The sequence below is a fragment of the Lepeophtheirus salmonis genome, chromosome 11 (assembly GCF_016086655.4).
Source record: "Lepeophtheirus salmonis chromosome 11, UVic_Lsal_1.4, whole genome shotgun sequence".
NCBI lineage: Eukaryota > Metazoa > Arthropoda > Copepoda > Siphonostomatoida > Caligidae > Lepeophtheirus > Lepeophtheirus salmonis.
Genome location: NC_052141.2, coordinates 17,626,831 through 17,646,607, shown reverse-complemented (window position 1 = coordinate 17,646,607; position 19,777 = coordinate 17,626,831). Strand labels below are relative to the sequence as shown.

General features: G+C 30.8%; 1 protein-coding gene across 1 annotated transcript in view; it reads left to right on the top strand.

The window, feature by feature from the left end:
* The first annotated feature begins 2,183 nt into the window (after nucleotides 1-2,183).
* The window catches only part of LOC121126391 (uncharacterized), a 31,322-nt gene continuing 13,728 nt past the window's right edge, over nucleotides 2,184-19,777 (top strand). Inside the window, exon 1 of the mRNA XM_040721719.2 lies at nucleotides 2,184-2,391. The gene's annotated coding sequence lies outside the window, so the exon portion shown is untranslated. The remainder of the gene's footprint in view (nucleotides 2,392-19,777) is intronic.

The window sequence follows — 19,777 nt, the reverse complement described above, 5'->3', positions numbered from 1 at the left end:
ATGGGAAGCTTCTTGACTTTTTCTACATCGAGTGATTAGATCTAGTAACGCAGCTGATCTTTATATTCAGTAAAATGTATAATATATAGCATTCATGAGGCCAGATAAATTAATTTTTAAAATCAAAATTCCAGGCTCCAAAAATCGAACACAAAACGACACAATCGCTACTTAAACCTACCCTACACATTAAGAACTTGAGTCTCATTTAATCAGACAAAAATGTTGACTATGTATCTTTATATTAGAATAATATTAGAGGCATTCAGACCCAAGAACCTTTTCAATACAAATCTAAATGCATTTTCAAGGGTGTTTGCAGGATAATAAAAGGGTTTTTTAGAGTTAACTCATACGATTCATTGTAAAATATTACCATGAAATCCCCTTAGCCCCCTCCCCAAATGGTAACGATAATGTTTGCTTTCAGTTGTGAATCAAATATCTAATAAGAAGACATACGCCTAAGGAACTATTAAAATTAGGTCCATTCATGAATTTAGGCAGTGTTGCATTGGCCCCTAATTTCTTAATTGAAAGGGTCTCATAACAAGTTGGGAAGGCATTTAGAGTAGTGCTACAAATTTATATCTTAAAGATGATTTTTGAAGTAAACCGTCCTGCCTGTACGTCAATGACTTCTGATAATAGTAGACACTAGACATTCATTAACTAAGAACTGTCTAATGCAGGGATCTCTGATTTATGTTTTATTTTATTACTAAGGTAGCTATAGATTTGGAGTTCCGTTCTTTCTTAACTAATTTTTGGAAACAAGAGGATGACAATTTGGCTATAATTTCTCAAATTATAATTTTCATGATTTAATTACATTTTCTAAATTAAATCATGAATATAGTTTTTACCAATGTAATAATTACTTTCATTAATGGAGATCTTCTTAATAACTATAAGATTACCACCTCAAGTCAAGATAAAATGTGCAATCTTACTGATGGGATACATATACGGAACGATGTATCATGTTTTATGACGTGTCTTATTCCATAAATGGAAATGCTAGCTTTGTGCTAACAAGATGATAAATCTTTGAAAGAGTGATAAATTTTTCATATGGATATAAATAATTATTATTGAGCTAACAACGTTCCATCGGAGAGCTAATCCTTAATTAAAATTTTATAATTGGTTAACTTTGAACGGGCTAGCATTTTTTTCTTGCTAATTGAGTTTTTCCAATGATTCTTTACCATTGATCCATTCTTTGGAAAATTGTTTTTATTTATGTACCACTATATAATGGGTATGAATATGTTATAAATAATTATGATTAAAATAATTCTTGGGTTAGTCTTAAATACAGCTTCGTTTTTAATTTACTTTTTACAATCACATAACGGGGTCCTTTGTTCCATAATCCACTTTTGAATACAACTGGTTTCAAAATTATACAAAATCATGTTTCATTGAACAGTTTATTTAACTTAATATATGTTCAATTTGAACGTTTTCTTTGATTTAATTATGTGATAAATAAAAATCAATAGTAATTAGAAATAATATTTAGTTGAAAATGAGAAAATAATGTTTTCCCCTCTTATTATGTTATTAAACGATTATAATTATACATAGATAATGAACAATTATTTACACGAATATTTAATTTTTTCGAGGACATAATGAATATGGAAAGAAAATTGAGAAGTATGAATAATACTTTTTTTATGTATGGCGAAGTGGAAAGAGCTATAAAAGAAAAAGTTGTAATAACTTAGCTATTTTTATATATATGGTGTACAAGTTACGAATTTGTACAAGTTGTAATATAAATAAGGAAATTGTACCTGCTACCTAATTTTAAATGAAGTATTTACAGTTCTTGTGATGAGAATCATACAATAATTGACTAGATGATCAATATATTTATAGTTTAATTTTTGACTATTTTATTAAAATGGCTAAAATATAAGTATTCTGTAACACATAATCAATTTCAAATGTCCACAGTTATATAACTCATAAATACATAATAGCTATTTAATTTTAATAGATCCAAATGGAATGATAGTATCAATTAACCTAGCATGTAATTAGATTGCCCCATGTTGTAATTAAATAATGCATTTTAATTTCAGCTTGTACAATTTTCCTATACAAGTTTGTAACATGTACAGACATCGCAACTTGTACTCAAAATACACAACAAATATACTCAAGAGAGTAGACATAAAAGGCAGAATTGGCGCGGTGGATTACTATTGAATTCCTTCTCTTATGCCCGCCCTTTTCTTTCCTTCTCATTTTTGAATTCATGGCGGACTGAGTGTGTTTTCATTTTATTTGATTTTAGATAGGGAAATTAAGTGTTTTATTAGGAATTTAGTTGCTTCATCAAGAATTTGAGGATATATTTGGGAAAGTCAAGGACTGGTAAGTGCAATTTATTTATTTTAACAATTTGTTAATGACGTTTAGTCCCGAAATAACTCGTAAGTCTATTACTTAAGCTAATAAGATTAAGTTGACAACTGTCAATTCGTGAAAAATCAAAATGATTTTGAATTTAAGTCCATGGATGGCGCTCAGTTCATATAACTTATAGACTAAAGAATGAGAAGAACGGAATATGGTTTTTATTCTAATATTAAATAATTATGACTATGAGGATATTATATGAGATATTGCTTTAGTGCAAGCCTTTTACTTGTCTTGTCTTATAATTAATTATCATTAGTTTAGATCACCTGGTCATTGATTCCTTGACTTAAACCAATCATTGAATTTATTTAACGAATAAATTCTCAAATTGCATATTCATCCAATTATTATACCATACTTGATGGACTCATTTGGTTTTAGGCGCATCTGGGGTAATGTGGGCCCTTGGTTAATATAAGACACCATAATATATACTTAACTATTCATTCTAAAGCTGCTTTTTTTTTTATTGTGACAGTAAATTACATGATCTTTCAGACATATTGCATTAAGCTCATCTTGCCACTTATGTGAAGGAGGTTGTATATTTTTTACTTTTTTTTCACATATTTTATAATTGAACTCTGTTAGTTGATTAAATTTGATTTTGCAAAAAAATATTAAATATAGAATACAATTTGGATAATTATGTGGTAATAAGCATTAGTTTATAAACTGAAAGTTTTTTAGTAACACAATATGAAATGTCTCTGTGAAGTGATGAGGCTCACTAATTGGGGTACTACTGCCGATGGCTTTGTATATCTTTCTAATATATTCATGGAGCATGCAAATTCTCAATTTGTAGGAGGCGTATCCAAAGCTGACACAACTTTGAATTTTGAGATAGATTTGTTAAACTTTGCAAAATAGGAGGTTAGCCTATATAAAGCATAGCAAACACTTAATATGTGCTGCCTAAGTCATTTTATCAATCATATAATACTGTTTAGTAATTATTGACTAATTTGTAGCTAAATAAAAACAATAAACCAATTTACTTTCATTTATACTAATGCAACTCCAGTCACCTGTATTACTCTGAGCATGGGGTAATAGTGGACAATTGCAGGTTTTCAAAAGAGGCCCCTAATTTCGAATATTTTTGTGAGTAAGTGCTAAGAATCTTTAGTGCAGAGACTTAAATAGGTTGAAAAATATAGGGGAATTTGAAAATAACGATAACTGGAGTAATAGTTATACCAAATAATTGTAACGAATATATTTAAATTTAGGGAATATAAAATATCTATGCTTTTTCTTACTTGTGGATGTGTTATACTTTTATTTTAAATTGTTAATACCTTTTAAACTTTTCCAAGAGGAATAGGACCCAATTTCTATATTATAACATTTTCTAGAGTAAAGCCCTCTTAGTAAAAGCAGATATCACATACATAAAAGCACAAATATTTGACTATAAAATACATTATTCGCCTGGTATTTATTTAAAAAAATACTGAGTAGCACCTGTTCAATATTTGCATATTGTTAGCTTAAAAGACGTTAAAGAAGTAGCAATGGCTTATATTATTCCATTAATTTATTCCTTCAAACTCTTCTTGTTGTATATGTTGTGTACATGTTGGTTTCTTGTACAAGCAGTATCATAATACCTTATTAGCAGTAACCATTTTAATGACGCAACTATTCACTAATATTATCATTTCATTTTTTCAATTAAAAGTATTTATTTATTATGTATATAATATGTACAGTGTAATTGCTTTCTTGATTGTAGTCTGGGCCAGAGTTTTGTTTGTGACTTTCAAATGGTCTTTGGTTCGAATTCCATCACTTCTTGGTTTGTGTTGAGTACTGGAGATTATTCCTTTTTTTTTTTTTTTTTTTTTTTTTGAAAGCCTTTATAACATGGTAGACAGTGGTCTTCAATGTGTGTTTCTCTCCGCCGTTGCTCCATCTTTCTTTGTTGTTGAATTTATATTTAATAATGCATATTGACAGCGCGAAAAGCATACTTTTCTGAACAATTAAAAAAAAAAAAATCTTAAAAACCTTTTTATTTCGTCATAAACTTTGTCCCTAATAAAAAGAGTCTAAATTATCGTGTCAATCCTGTAGTTATAAAAGTGATGAAAATGTGCCGAATAATGGTTATCAAATTTTCCTCAGTAAAATTTTCTTAATGTATCGATTATCTTATAAGAATTATTTATACAATCATTTAATTATACAACATACTTAACAAAAGTACTTATAATTCTTTATTTAAAATGTTTCATCTATTTTTGTATTCCAACATGTACTACACAACTTTCTATAAATTTATAAGTCGAAGAATCAAAAAATCTTTCAATATTATAAAGCCATTAATTATCGCAACTTTTTTGAATTTAAAGAAAACTCAACCTCTCAAGTAGATTTGTTATTCCAATAATATCTAAGCAAGGGTGGTTATACATATATCTTTAATGTTATAATATGTATTGGATTTCTGACAAAATTTTCAATATACTATACATATAAGTATATTCATAATCTATTGAAACGGATATACTTAAGTTACAACACAGTTTGATAAACATGAATACATGTAGTTTATGAGTAAGTTAAAAGATTGCTATTTCGCAGGTGAATATTCGCATTATTATAACTATTAGTGGTAGAATATAAAATATTCTGTAGGTATGTTAAGGACTTCTTGTTTTATGCCTACCGGGTGTGTAGTTGAAAATTAGACATTTTGAATCTGTAATTTTAACAAGAAACTAGGGGAGCTACTTTTACTAAACTTTGTACGGATTTGGGAATCTATTGGGAGGTTTGAAACTAGAAAATAGTTTATTCATGTCCTCTCCAGTGCCCAAAGAACGAGAAGATGAAAGAAGAGACTTTGAACGTTGGCACATGTGTAGAACCCATTTCTTATATTCAATGTATACTCTATCGACTTTGATAATGGATAATGGCCCGGAACCTCTGACAGGTGGCCATGATGTTATTGGGGCTTATGGAGTTCCAATGTTCATCAACAGTAGATTTGAAAGCTTCGAGATTCCGTGACCCTGTCCAGCAGGCCTCGATATGCCGTCAGAAGAAAACGTCGAGCGGATTGTCATCTGGCGAGTATGGAGGCTATAACGGAATGTTGGTCTCTATTAAAGAATGTGTAACTTTTATTATATGTCCCGGTGCACCATCTTGTTAAAGTACCATATTCCCTTCCGGTTCCAGCGAATAAACTTAACCCTCAACATGTTGATGTAGTCAGTAGCGTTGAGCTAGCATCCTATTTTGATCCAGATGAATAGTATCGCCAGTGATTAGATGCAACAAATCTGAAATAATTGATGTTGGTTGCTTGGTAGTCATCATGATGGGGGCTTCCTTTCGATGCCAATACCGTCATTAATGGTCTTTTTGACTTTGTAAATTGTCTGCCTGCTTGCCTTAGTCAAGTTTTGGATCTATGTTGGTGTGTGTTCCACGCGAAGTAGAGGAGCAATCTCGATTCTTTTGTCTCTTTATTGGGAGGCCATTTTTCGATTGATTGTGTTAATTTTGGGAAGGGGTGTGAATACACACAGTTTGTCAGCTAATGGGAGGAATGATCCATTCTTCCCATGTGTTTTTCTTACTACTCCCTTTTATAACTGTTCAGATTTCAACTACGCACCCCGTACCTAAATGTAAACCAAAGGGAAGGTAAATAAATACTTGTAATCCTTGATTTTGGCTCCTCCTTGTCGTCTTGACCCTTCACTTTATCATATTTTTTAGTATTCACTACATATTTCTTTTGTTTAATAATTTTTGTGTATATTTTGTCTCTTATTTTTTAAATTTTTTTTTGTCATTATTAGTTTTTGAAGAATATTAGTTTATAGTTTATAGTGTGGGAGACAACTGTCCCCCTCCCCCTCATCTGAGGGAAATATAAATATTCATTTTATATACGGGGAAGAATGTTATTTTCGAAAAATGTTGAATTTTTTTTTTTTTTTAAATGGAATGTCGATCTTAAAAAAAGATCATGATAATCTTTTATAAACAAAGGTCATCAAGAAAGTTTGTGTTTTGTTTTTTTGTTTTTAAACGCAAGTTGCAAATATTGGGGTAAAAAAATAAACTCCCATACGCCATTGCGATAAGTTATTATTCATTAATACTAGACATGGCTTCGTATTACATAAATTGTCCCATTAATTATATGAAAACAATACGGGGCATTGATGAATACTGGTGTTGAGACTCGGTTTAACACTGAATATTTTTTCGGTTCGATCTAAGTGAGTTTTTCTAGACCATTACTTTTTTGCTTTAGTCACTCTAAGGACTGATTTTTTTTTCAGTCTCATATTATGAGAGACTGAATTTTTTTATTTTTTTTCTAGATCAATCTTTATGAATTTTTTCACTATATTAAGCAAATAGATTATAAATATCTGGATAACCTTGGAATCTAAAAAATACACGATATGTTTTTGAACAAAATTGTATACATATAACATTAAGATTAATTGTGAATCTATCCATCCATATATTACAATATGAAATAATAACCATAAAATGAAAATATAACAATTTGAAATTTAGATATGCTTTTAATTTGACTATCGTTAAGGTCTATCAGATCATTCTTAATTCATTAAGATCGGATTATTTGTACATCTGTGTTCTCTAAAAGTTAAAACCAAAAGAAGATAAAGGGAATTAAAGGTATATTCTTTTAACTTAATCATCCATCTCAAGATATGCTGAATTCGGAGTTCCGTATTCCAGCAAGGATGACGGGATGAATTTTCCTCCGAGTTATCTTTTTTTAAACTTCGTATGACGTTATTGTACCGTGTTTACAATTTAAAAACAAATGACGCCATAAACAATTTATATGTAAAATCGGTCTAGATCAGGGGTTTCAACCTTTTAAACAAACTCAAATAACCATTTGGACTCGTTTAACACTATAAAAAAAACACTAAAATCCGCAATTACTTTTGACACCTTAAATGGAGCTAACACTGTATATATTGTTTTAATTATTCTTTTTATTTTAAATTTACGATTTACTCTTAAATGAAATAAAAAACGCCAAATTATAGATCTTTTGAAATGAATTAAAAAGTTGTTCTTAACTTCTATTTTAGCATGTAGCAAATAAAAAATGCTGTTAGCTGTAATCCTTTGGGCTTACAGTCGTACATCAGAGCCTTCACCTGAATTTAAAAACAATAATTCACTTAACTGAAATGTTACGGTTTACTGAACCCCATCCCCGAGTCGCAGTATCAGGATGAAAGAGCCACATACAGCTCCGGAGCTTCGGATTGTCGATCCCAGTTCTAGACAGAATGTTAAATTCAAACATTTTTTGGGAATGAAGTAGACCAAATTGTTCCTTTGGGACTGGTAAAGACAGATTTTTTTACTTTGGACAAATCTACACCGTTTTTTTCTATTAGACAAGTCTAGACTCATGATGTAGCGGCTCATTTTAGAAGAAGCAATCCCTTCTTCTTCCCAATTCTTAAAATATCTTATAAATATAATAATTTTTTTTGTACAAGAAACTCTCATATATTACAATTATGAATTATAGGTTATTTATTCGTGAAATAACAGTACATTCTGTAAATTATTTATCAGAGGAGAAAATTACATAGTGCCCATGATGTTTGAGGTCATTAATACGACTTTTACAACGCTTTATATGGAATTGTTGATGCTTTTTGAGTCAAGAATGACCTCTAAATCAAACCTCTTTGACTTCCTACTAGCAGCCTTGACCACCATTGATACGGTATTCTTACGAAAAATCTGGTCACTGAGTGAGAAAAAAAAAACGGCAGGTGCTGTCAAATTTGGCTAATCTAGTCCAAAATCGGATAATTTCACAATACTGATGAGAAGAATAACAGCAGTGGCGCAACCAAAGCAAAACAGAAACCAAACATGTTCAATACTGGATGAGGCGTTGTGTTGAGGGATTTAGGGAACTGTTACATTTAGATTCATACTATGAATCTAAATGTAACTGTCTTAATATGTTTATCACTGTGCTTTATATAATATATACATTCGGCTCAAAATCAATTAACGACCCCTTGACATTAGTGTCACGACCCCGTTTGGGAGGAGAACAACTATTATAGACCGAAATTTTTTATAGGACCGAATTATTTCGGTCAGCTTAAAATCATAATTGTCTCAGACCGATCTAGAATTTCCAGACCGACACCCAACACTAAAAAATAAATGTATATTTTTTTGGATGATAATAATATTCCCAAATTCAAGACTTGACATTGCATAATTATATGAGTAAATAATTTAATTATTGTGAGAAATAGGTAAATCCACATTATTATTATATTAGCAACTAGATGTATTATGTAAATGGGTATTAAGGTGCGTCGTCATCAATTCTTTTAAAACTACTCAATATTATATGTATTGTATACCTATATATGTATATTAAGTATATGACTTAAAGCGAGGGAATCAAAGATGACTTTGTTAATAATAATGCTACCTTTTGCAGTTTATGCGTAGAGTTGTACAAGTCAAATGAAGGAAATGTTTTTTTCTACATGTAAATATTACTATTAGACCGATTTTTTGGTGGAGCAACAGTCTAGGCTAGAACTAGGCTTTATTCCTCTATGCACTCTTTCTTCCCTATTGTTTGTATCGTTTTTCCTGGATTTTGAGGAATATGATTTGATAGTTCGTCTTTGCCCAATACTCCACGCAAAATTGACCTAAAGACTTAACGACAAACGATACTGGCAATTGGGAAGGGTCCATAGGGCAATGAGACGTAGTTCTACTTTGCCCCATGCTCCACCAAAAATCGACCTATTACGTCATGTTGTTCTTTCGTTCTCCATGTACATTTCTCGTGTTTTTATATATTTGTGTATTATAAAATGATCGGATGACACAAACTTGAATTCTTATTATTTTTACAATAACTTTGTACATTAAGGCTGGTTTTCTTCCCCTTTTTTATGTGGAATTAAACATCTCTCGAAATATGCCTTAAAATGGAGTTAAAACATAGTCATAGAATGTCGTTTCATTTTATCTCCCCCCCCTCCAATATCAGGCAAATATTGTTTAAGTAACTATGAATATATCATACTTAGTTATCTAAATCGTGTTTATTTTCTTTTTTTTTTTGGAATTGGAAATCTGAAGAATGAATTTTATTTTCCTTTACTCACGCTTGAGGATCGACAACGTGGTAATTCTTACCAATGTCATTGTTTATTTCCTTCTCCCTTGTCCCGCCTGTTTGTAGGTGATCACACATGAAACGTCGTGACAGCTAAACTACTCTCCTGCGCTCCTGTATTATATGTTAAGTCACCATTCAAGTAAAAAAAATATATTGTTCGTAATACTGACTTCCACCTCCCCGGAACCAACTCGCCGGACTGTTGAAGTATTGCTGTAGAATAATTTAAAATTACTCGTGATTATTAATTAAAACTAGTAATTTATCGTTGTATGCTTGCATTTGTGAGGGTACGTGAAAAAATACTCTGCAATTCAAAAATATGGATGTTTTTTTCTTTACCTGATTCCACATTGACTATGGGATCATCAGAAGGCAAGACTGATAGCAAGGGTAATGAAGAATGGGCAAATCCCCCGACTACTAAAGTTCCTCGACCGCTGAAATCATCTGATTTATAAACAGTATTTATGATATTCGAAATATCATTATGTTTTACACAGTTCTCTTAAGTGATAAGTTCTACATAAAAAAGAGAATATGTATACATGTATTTCCAGTAGAAAACAAAATTATTGTTTTAAAAAAAATATAATTTAGCTCTTAGTGTATAATAATTAACTATACAGGGTAGGGTATATCAGTTAAATCCATCCACTTTAAATTGTCATTTTTTAAGATTTGTCAAAAAAACAAACAAACTGAGCAGCAGATACCATCATTGAAAATATATCACTCAATGAAACCTCCGTTGTGTTCGATTTGGGTCCGAAATGGCGTGCATGCCCTAGAAATTAGAGCCCGATCTAAATTCTCGCATTCTAGGGCGATGGAGTCAATCAGGGACTTTTTGGTGGTATGATAACCTCTGTGGGCCTTATTCCCAAGGTAGTTCAAAGACAAAATAATACATGGGATTCAGGTTGGGGGAGCTAGGAAGGCAAATATCATTGGACACTTAGACGTAGCAGTGTTCTTGGAGCCTATTTTAAACCACTAGAGCCTTCGTCAACTTTGCAACCCTTCTCCTGTCTTCTTTGAGACCTTAGTACTGCTAATATCTAGATCGTTGTTCACCGAAATAATCTCAACAGCTCACTGAAAATTTATTTGGCTTCTGTTTTTGACTCCATGGTGTTTTGAATGCTAAATGAAACGTATAGGTATATTTCCAAAAGAAAAATAATTATCTAATTTCGTCATCATATATCTGGAAAAATCCAGGAATCTGAAGCGCCGGATTTCATTGTTACACCCTCTGCTTCACCCTTTCAGGATGAATTTTTTAACTCTATTTTGCAGATTCGTCTTCTTATATTTTTTGATTCTTTAATTTGAGATACAGTTAGTTATGTATAGTGAAGGAGATGGTAATTATGATGATTCCATTGTGACGTATTTGATAAATGTCAAAATTATTTGTCTTTGTTAATAATATATACAATATACATAGGTACATAGTATATATTGGAGACTATCTTCAGCACCCCAATTAAAAAGTCACACTCATTTCGACATAATGTTATGGATCCTCCTTCTTCCTATTAGTCCTATTGAGCATATTATTAATATTATTTGGTAGGAAAGGATACACTTTGTAATGAAAAAACTACCTTTAAAAATTAGAAAAGGAAAAGAAGATTGTTGCTTGTGTTCTTTCTTCTCCTTTTTTCATTATTTAATAGGTCGTCATTATTGCCTATTTTTGGTGTAAATTGTTTTAAAAATGCATAGTAAAATAAATATAAATGAATTTAAATACAATTATAATATTTTTACTCGAACTGGTTTTGAGTACTCGAACGTTTACGGATCTTAAAAAACTTATAGTATTCCTTAATACAGATAGAATGGGTCTCTGATTCTGGATACGAACAGACTTTTTCGGATCCTAAAAAGCTTATTGTATTGCATAATACTTCATCCTAGTTATTGAAAAAAAAATGATATTATCTTTATCGAATTTTAGCATTTCTATTTATCTTGATTCGTGCATAGAGATATATCTACATGAACAGTTGCAGCGCGTTGTTAATTCAATGTTATTATAACAATAACTATGACAACATTGAGTTATGAATTGTTTCGGCATCAGTAATTAGTAAAAATATTTCCTTCATCCGGATCTGATTTTATTAAGGTCTGAACTTTGGGTAAATGCTCATAAAATTTGAGGCAAGTATCTCACTAATTTTGGGGTCGGATCTGGATCCATAAAATCGGGTACCCAAAATTTACTCAAATATTTACGTTTAAAGATCCGAACCGACCCGGATCCTAGAAAATGTGGATCTGTCTGTTCTCTAATTCGGATAAGGTCAACTTTTTCTTAAATACAAATATTCTTCTTAATATTAATGACTTTGCATAATTGTCGTGTTGCTATATATTCTTCGTATAAGGGCAAATTAATGTTCCAGTACATTTATTCAAATGAGATGTACCTACATAAAAACTTCATGAATTTCATGGAATTAATGTATCCAAAAATATTTCATGCACTATTCATAACAGACATCTGCTTCATCAACGAACATAAACTCCTAAATTAAATTAATAATCTGTGAGATTAATAGAAAAATCTTTTGAGTAAATTTCATTAACTGAAACAAAGAAAAACGCCTTATTTTATCAATTCAGTGAACCTCAAATTTAATTATGAACTAAGTAATTAAATCATTTATGTACGCCTGTAATTATTTCTTAAATAAAGCTTCAGATGCACTTAAGATAAAAACACCATTTTGAAGGAACTCTGAGCTCTTTACTCTATATTATTATCCGAATTTTAAAAGAAGATATGATTTTTTTAGATACACTCTTTAAAATTTAGTATTCTAGGAATAGATCAAACATAAGTTAAAATTACTAATGTCCGACATATTTGGTGTATAGTTTTGCCACTATATCCAAATACATAATGAAAGAACTTTATAGTTCGACAAATACTTAAGAAGTGTTCCAAGGCCATTGTTGTGCTGTCAACACAAAATGAAGCAAGGATATTTTTTCTAACAAATGGCTGGATTACGCTTGTATTCTTCAACTACATAATTATGTTACTATTCTTTCGATTTATTCTTCAAAGACGCCGTAATTTTGGCTGAAAGGTAACAAAAATTCCTCATCATTAAAAAGAAAAATAATTTAATGTATTATACATATTTAAAAGGCCATATGGGAGTCAAATAAATACTTACTTGATCAGGGCCTGGCTAGTAACTTAGCCGTGGGCCAAAAAAAATAATAATAACAGTTATCAAATACTAGGCCAACCCCGGCTTATTAACAATTTTAGTATTAGTAATCCCTTCAGTTGCAAAAAGTAGGGCTACTTGGATAATTGTGATTTTAGCATATAGATACCAAATATGAAATTGTAATATTAATAAACAGCTGCAGATACCGTTGGCATCTCTATTCGGACTATTGCCTGTAACATCAAAAAGTCTAATAAGGGTGGTAATGGTGATTAAATTTGTTTACAGAAAAGAAGAACCAAAAATTCGCAGCAACAATATGGCTGACTTTTGGCATGCCTACATGTGACCTCCATCTATCACATTTCAACTGTGACGTTTTTTAGAAGAATGTCTGCCATACCTCTCTTCCAAATTTGGATTCACTCCGAGATGCTATTATGGCAGCGCGGTACGGCCTGTACACTTCATTGTCATGAGCTGCCAATCTTGTTTTTTCTTGATTCCATAAAAATCACGTTTTTCTTAATTTAGTTATGATATTGCAAATTTTGGGTCCCCACTGGGACCATCGAAATATTCCTATTAAATATTCGGGCGTTTGTATTTATAAAGTTTAAAAAATAAGATTCATTAGGCGTTTCTAAATTTTTGTTAATGATTGTTTTGTGTTGTCGCAGCACTTTTGTCTACTTGTACAAGTTGCAGCCAAAGAATGATTAATATTCCATAGATGATATTTATATTGTAATTTTGATTATTTCAAATCCTGAAGATATTTGTATTTATATAGTAGTAGCTACCGGAAAATTACAATCTTCCTACCAGGTTTGATCAAAATCGTTGGGTAACTTTTGTGGTAATCCCCGTGAATAAAAAACTAACAGGATCAAAATCATAACCCCGTTCCAATGGTTTAACTAAATAATGCATTTTAAGACGGAGAAATTACAACTTGTACAATTTGTTTATACAAGTTGTAACTTGTACAGACGTCTTAACTTGTATAAAACATACATATACATTTTTTTCCCTTCCAATAACTCCATATTTGTCCATATCATATTACACATGTTAAAGTCATGATAAGCTTGGTTTTGAATTAATAAACGTAAAGGAGCATGTTTAATTTTCATTTTTTTCTCCATTAGTTCTTACTATAAGTGCGTAATTTGTTCCAGATAAAATTATATATATTAATGTTTCAAATAATGTCTTTTAACAAACGTTTTCCCCTTAATAAAAAAAAACATACTTTACTCGTGCATTAAAAGGACAGAAGAAATTTTATGTGTGGGCTTCCTTTTATGTAACACGGTTAATGCATTGAAAAGAGTAATATCATTGCTCTGTACATACCCACAATCTGCAGGGTTGTAAATACAATTTCTAAACCTGTTGTTGAGGAGATAACATCAAAGTATAAGGTCTAACTACGTGTGTGTGTGTGTGGTCATGATCGAATAGTGACGTAAATCGTGTGATTTTTTAAGCTGGCCTGCATTTTCAGAATTTGTAATCTGAAGAATGAATTTTCCTTTCTTCATCTGTCGTCATTATTAATTAGCTCCTTATTAGTATACTTCCTTTTCTACTACATTCAATTATATTCAAAACCTGATTGAACATTCGCATGTGCTCATAAAAGACAGAAATTAACCTTGAGGATTTGTTGCAGAGTTATAATAGTAAGTCCTTGTTGCACTCAGAGTAGAATTGGGCATCGACATCGGAGTAATTCTTGACAATATTCTTTTTGAAATCCGTCTTTCCTTCCTCCCTTGTCATAGCTGATTTAATCAAACGTCAAGACTACTCTCCCCAAAAACATAATTCAAATTTTCATGGTTATCATGTTGATTATCGTATTCTTTTTTACTTAACATGCCCAAAATAATCACGATTTTCATCACTAAAAATAAGGATAAATCCTTATTGGACTCAAAGTAGAATTGAGGATTGACATAGCTGTATATTGCATTGCTAGATACGGAGTGGGACTTATGTTTATTTCCTTCATCTCATAGGTAGTTTAATGAAACGCCATGACACCTAAGCCTCCTCTCAAACATTCTTTAAATTGCCAGAGTAAACAAGTCCATTTCTGGTTTTTTTTTAAATATGCCGATGATGCTTACGATTTACAACCTTATACATATCGTATTATAATTGATAACTATTCAAATTATGACTTGAGATGTTTTTTTATGTACTTAGAAATACACAGCATACATAATCTTTATATACAGGAGGTTTCAAGTTTAGATTTCATTTAATTTCTTGTAGGTAGTTTTGATTTATTAAGTCACAATTACCATTATTAAAATAATGATGTAATTTGATGTTTCCAAATGAGGGGGAGAAAAGAATCATTAGATTAAAGGAAGAAGAGAATAAGTTTAAAAATATATTTCCCTCAATACATGTATCCAATTTCAAATATATAGCTATATAATAATAATCAAAAATTACAAAATCGTTGACATTTCTTTTCATTATTATAATAAACTAGCAGAGGGTTGAATAGAGGGGAATAGAAACAAATAATGAAGGTAGAAGAAAAAAAAAGAAGTGAGATACAGAAGGAGAGAAGGGATAGGAGGTTTTATTTTGGTCAAAAATAGCCCTCTTAATGGCCTCAGAAGCACAACAAATATCATAAGAACATGTTTGGTTATTTTATATGTCTACTTGCTAAATTTCAGACTGATCTATTTCACCGTTTTGGATGAAGGAAATCAACTTAAGTACCCTCTTAGTATCAAGCAAGAATATGTGGATTCATTACTCCGTTTTCGATCCTCAATTCTACTCTGAGCTAAGTATGGACTTACACTTGTAACTCCTTGACGTTACTTTCCGTCATCACTCATGAGTACACTCACCCACTCCTGGTTATACTTTATACTTAGATGTTTTCTCCTCAACAATTAAAGACTAATCACAACAGCGTTAGAAAATAAAATAAAAACACTGTTCAGATTGCCAACAACAACAGCAACATCAAAACTTGCACGCTAAAATATGCTTACGTTTTACACCCCTATTAAATTATAGCACATCCTGCTTTGTCTATAAAGATATACAGGAACATTGTATAAGAAAAATTAGGTAACGATTAATAACCATGGAAGATATTTCATTCCGTGCTCCCTTTAATACCATTCATCTAGAATAAGCAGGATGCCAACTGTTATTATTATTAATATTTTACACGCATCGGGATGTAGTCTTTTTTACGTCTCTATAATATTCCTACATGTGTAAATAGCTAGTAAATGCTTATATAACATCACCATTCATTTTCTTTTTTGGGTCTTTCATCTTTGATACACTATTAAATATTATGTAGTTTATGCTCGGATTATAATTGATAAATAATTTTGCTAATGCTCAAATGTTTAAAAAAATAAACCTCTATACTATGATAATAATAATCATGATGAAGCAAATTAATGCCTCTATGAATCTATGATTTTTTTTTATTAAAACAAAATAAAATAAGGATGTGATGTGGAAGATAATTTGCTCTTTCTCTGAGTTCCATATGTACCTTAATGTACATAGCTCAAATTGAAAATCAGTAGTGATGTATTGCAAGCTGAATTTTGCTGCTCGAGTATTTTTTCGATTAAAAAAAAATCACTCAGGAATTACGAACTTTACCCGTTACTCTCCTTAACCCGTTAGTTAAAAATCGTATATTTAAAAGATTTATTGAAAACCTATCATTTAATTTTTTTTCTCCGTAATTTTTGTTAAACAGAGTTACTTAAAAATTAGCTTACTTATTTCAATCGTGGTCATACGTGTAAATCAACAGTGGATAATATAATCAACACTTATGTCTAGTTATAACCCATATATTTTTAGGGGTACTCATGTTTATTAATATGAATAATGATTGTATAAAAATAATAGTATTTAATCGGATAACATTTATTTTCTTAATATTCATTTGTTATATCTAATAACGAATCATCTCCGATTTACAGATCTTCCCATCAGTGTTATAAAGAAATTTTGTTGCGTTAAATTTATTTTATTCATTGTGATTAGGGTCGGATAGGTCATAGGACTGATTTTCTAATCAGTATTCTTTTTTTTTCATCAGTCTTTTCATTTTATCGGTTCAACCTTTTTACCATTCAACGGTTATACGGTCCAAGCTATCTTTATATTTTTTTCTTCATAATACTAGAGTATAATACGTTTAAGCCACACACATCTTGCATTTATTGTAATCCAATGTCAATGCTATAAATTAATAAAGAAAATGTAACAAATAGTATAATAATTCTTATACACAACTTACTTTAAACTCAAGGTATCTTGTCTTTTTAAAATAGGTTATGCTGAACAGTTGAACGAACATATTATTTAGTAACTACGGCATTTAACAAGTTTTAGTTATCATAAAAGGCCATAAGATTTTTTTTTAGAACTGCAGCATTTTTAGACTGATCCTACAGTAATTGTGATTTTATTTCATCAAGTTTTCAATTTTAGAAACTTTTTTTTTTTTTTTATATTAGAAATTGAAGCAATGAACTGTTTTTCATCAATCACAACAATAAAAACTCAGGGAGCTATATTGCAATTAGTTTATTTGACTGCTTTTCTAAGAAAAGTTTAAAATCCCACCTCTAGAATGAAATCTTCCTGCCCACTTACTACTTATACAGCCTGATTCTCACTCATTATCAAAAAGGAAGCTATGTCTCTGGACCTGTTTGGTTGATCAAATTTTATAAATATAAATAAAGAGATGACAATATTTTCACTTAGCTGTTTGTCTTATTTAAGCTGACAGAGTATAAATTCCATTTTGATTTAGAGAAGTTTATTAGAGCTGTTGTGTTTGCTCTTCTATTAAATATTATGATAGAATTCGAAGGGGGGAAAAAATCATCCTATTAAATTTTCGGCGAAATGATTTTGTCAAAGCATACCAAACTTAACAGATGAAGGGAATGAAACAGTCCTTCCTATACCTTTTCACCTCCATATTTTCTTCCTCCATGGCCACAAGATATTAAAAAGTACTATAGGATCCTTAAATATCGGTTTTTGGAATTTTTCACAAAAATGTCGATGGTTTATTAAGCCGAATAAGATATAAATCAAGGGCATTTCACATATTTTGCAAAAAATGTTGCTATATTCTCTATTATTAAAAGAAAGTTGCACTCTCGAGTGTTTATAATAACTGTTGCTCCCTTCAGTCTAAAAGGATGTTCCATTAATGAAATTAGAGCATTTCATTATTTGACCATGATATACAATTTGAGTATTGATTAGTTGATACAATTTGACGGAATTGAGCGAAACATCTGTTCTTTTACAAAAAAAAAAATCCATCGTGAAAAGTCTTAAAAAGGTAACATTGATTCTACTTAAGAGCCACCTAGCGAGTCAAACATCATATATGAAAACATGTAACCGAGTGCACTGCATACAGTGTTACCTGATGCATATACCAATACAGTATAAAGAAGAAGAAGTGAGTATAATATAAAGGGTGCACTGTATAAAATAAATGAAATCTCACGGGCGTTTAGTTCAACTCATTAGAAGAAGAAAAAAGGAAGGAAGTACATTATATAGATTTAAAAAAAAATGATTTTGACTATAAATGAGGTTTAGAAACGAGCTAAAGTACTTCCTGCCTCAAAATCATATTAATTTTTTTATTCTTGAGGAAAGAATGTCTTTAAGTATTGAGTAAGTAGCTACGTGTTAATGTGCTTATGATAAACGGAGGGTAACAGCAAGGATTTGTTGCAAAATTTGTGTGTTGTCAACTCCGTTCAATGCTGGGTACTACCGCTAGGACAATATAAAACGAAGACATTATATTGTTGCTTTGTTGTATAATTTATTCTTTTATATAACGGTACATTAAAATAAAAAGAAAAAACACGCTCAATGACATCACGAGGAATCGATTTTACCTTCTTTAAGGACCGACAGGTGGAATTGTACTGAAATCCTCGGTCCTAAAGAAGGATCAACACAACACCAGCTATAGGCCACCTGAGTGAGTAAAAGTTTGGAATCACTAGTGTAAAGAATGGATAAAATTTATATTATTTGACACTCATATTGCAAATACCTTTGTCTAGGTAATATTATATCAATGTAATGAAACTCTTTCATTATTACTATTTTAGAGTATTCCCTCATAGTAATGGATTATTTCTATCTATTCTTTTTTACTCACTCAGTATACACATATAACTTATTATATGTATGCATGTGTAGCTAAAGATTTGGGAGGAGGGAAATGGAACGAATAATTAATGCCCAATTGTTTTACATCCGCTTGGATTGACTAATTCTTCTCCATATCTCCCCTCCTCCTATTTAGTTCATTAATAGAGTATTGTGATTAATACCACCACTTTCAAAGATCGAATCCAAGAATTTAAAGAGTGGACTCCCTTATTGGAAATCACATTGATAGAAGATGTGACTCGGATTTGAGTCGGACTTAAATCTCATTCATCATTAAAGTACTGCGATTGAAGTGAAAAGATAAGACTTTATCTTTTTTTTCAAGGCATAATTATGAGACTATTGAAGCATAATTTATCTTATATCTTCATCCATATTAATAAAATAAAGTTTATCTGTGTGTACTACATCCAGTTATTTTTTAGTATTTCGTCGGTTTTTATTTAGGACCCCAGTCCGGTCACATCTAGTCCCACTTGCCGGTCCTTTAAAAAATATAAAATCGATCCCTCATCTAATCATTGAGTGTATTTTTCCTTTTTTTTTATTTTAATTTTTCTGTTATATAATTTAATAAGTCTTTTAACTAATTAAAAATGTAATATGTTTGCATTTTATTTGTCTTAATAAACCATCAACATTTTTAGTAAAAATTCAAAGGACCGACAGTTAAGGACTGGTCTTAAGACTGGACTGAGCT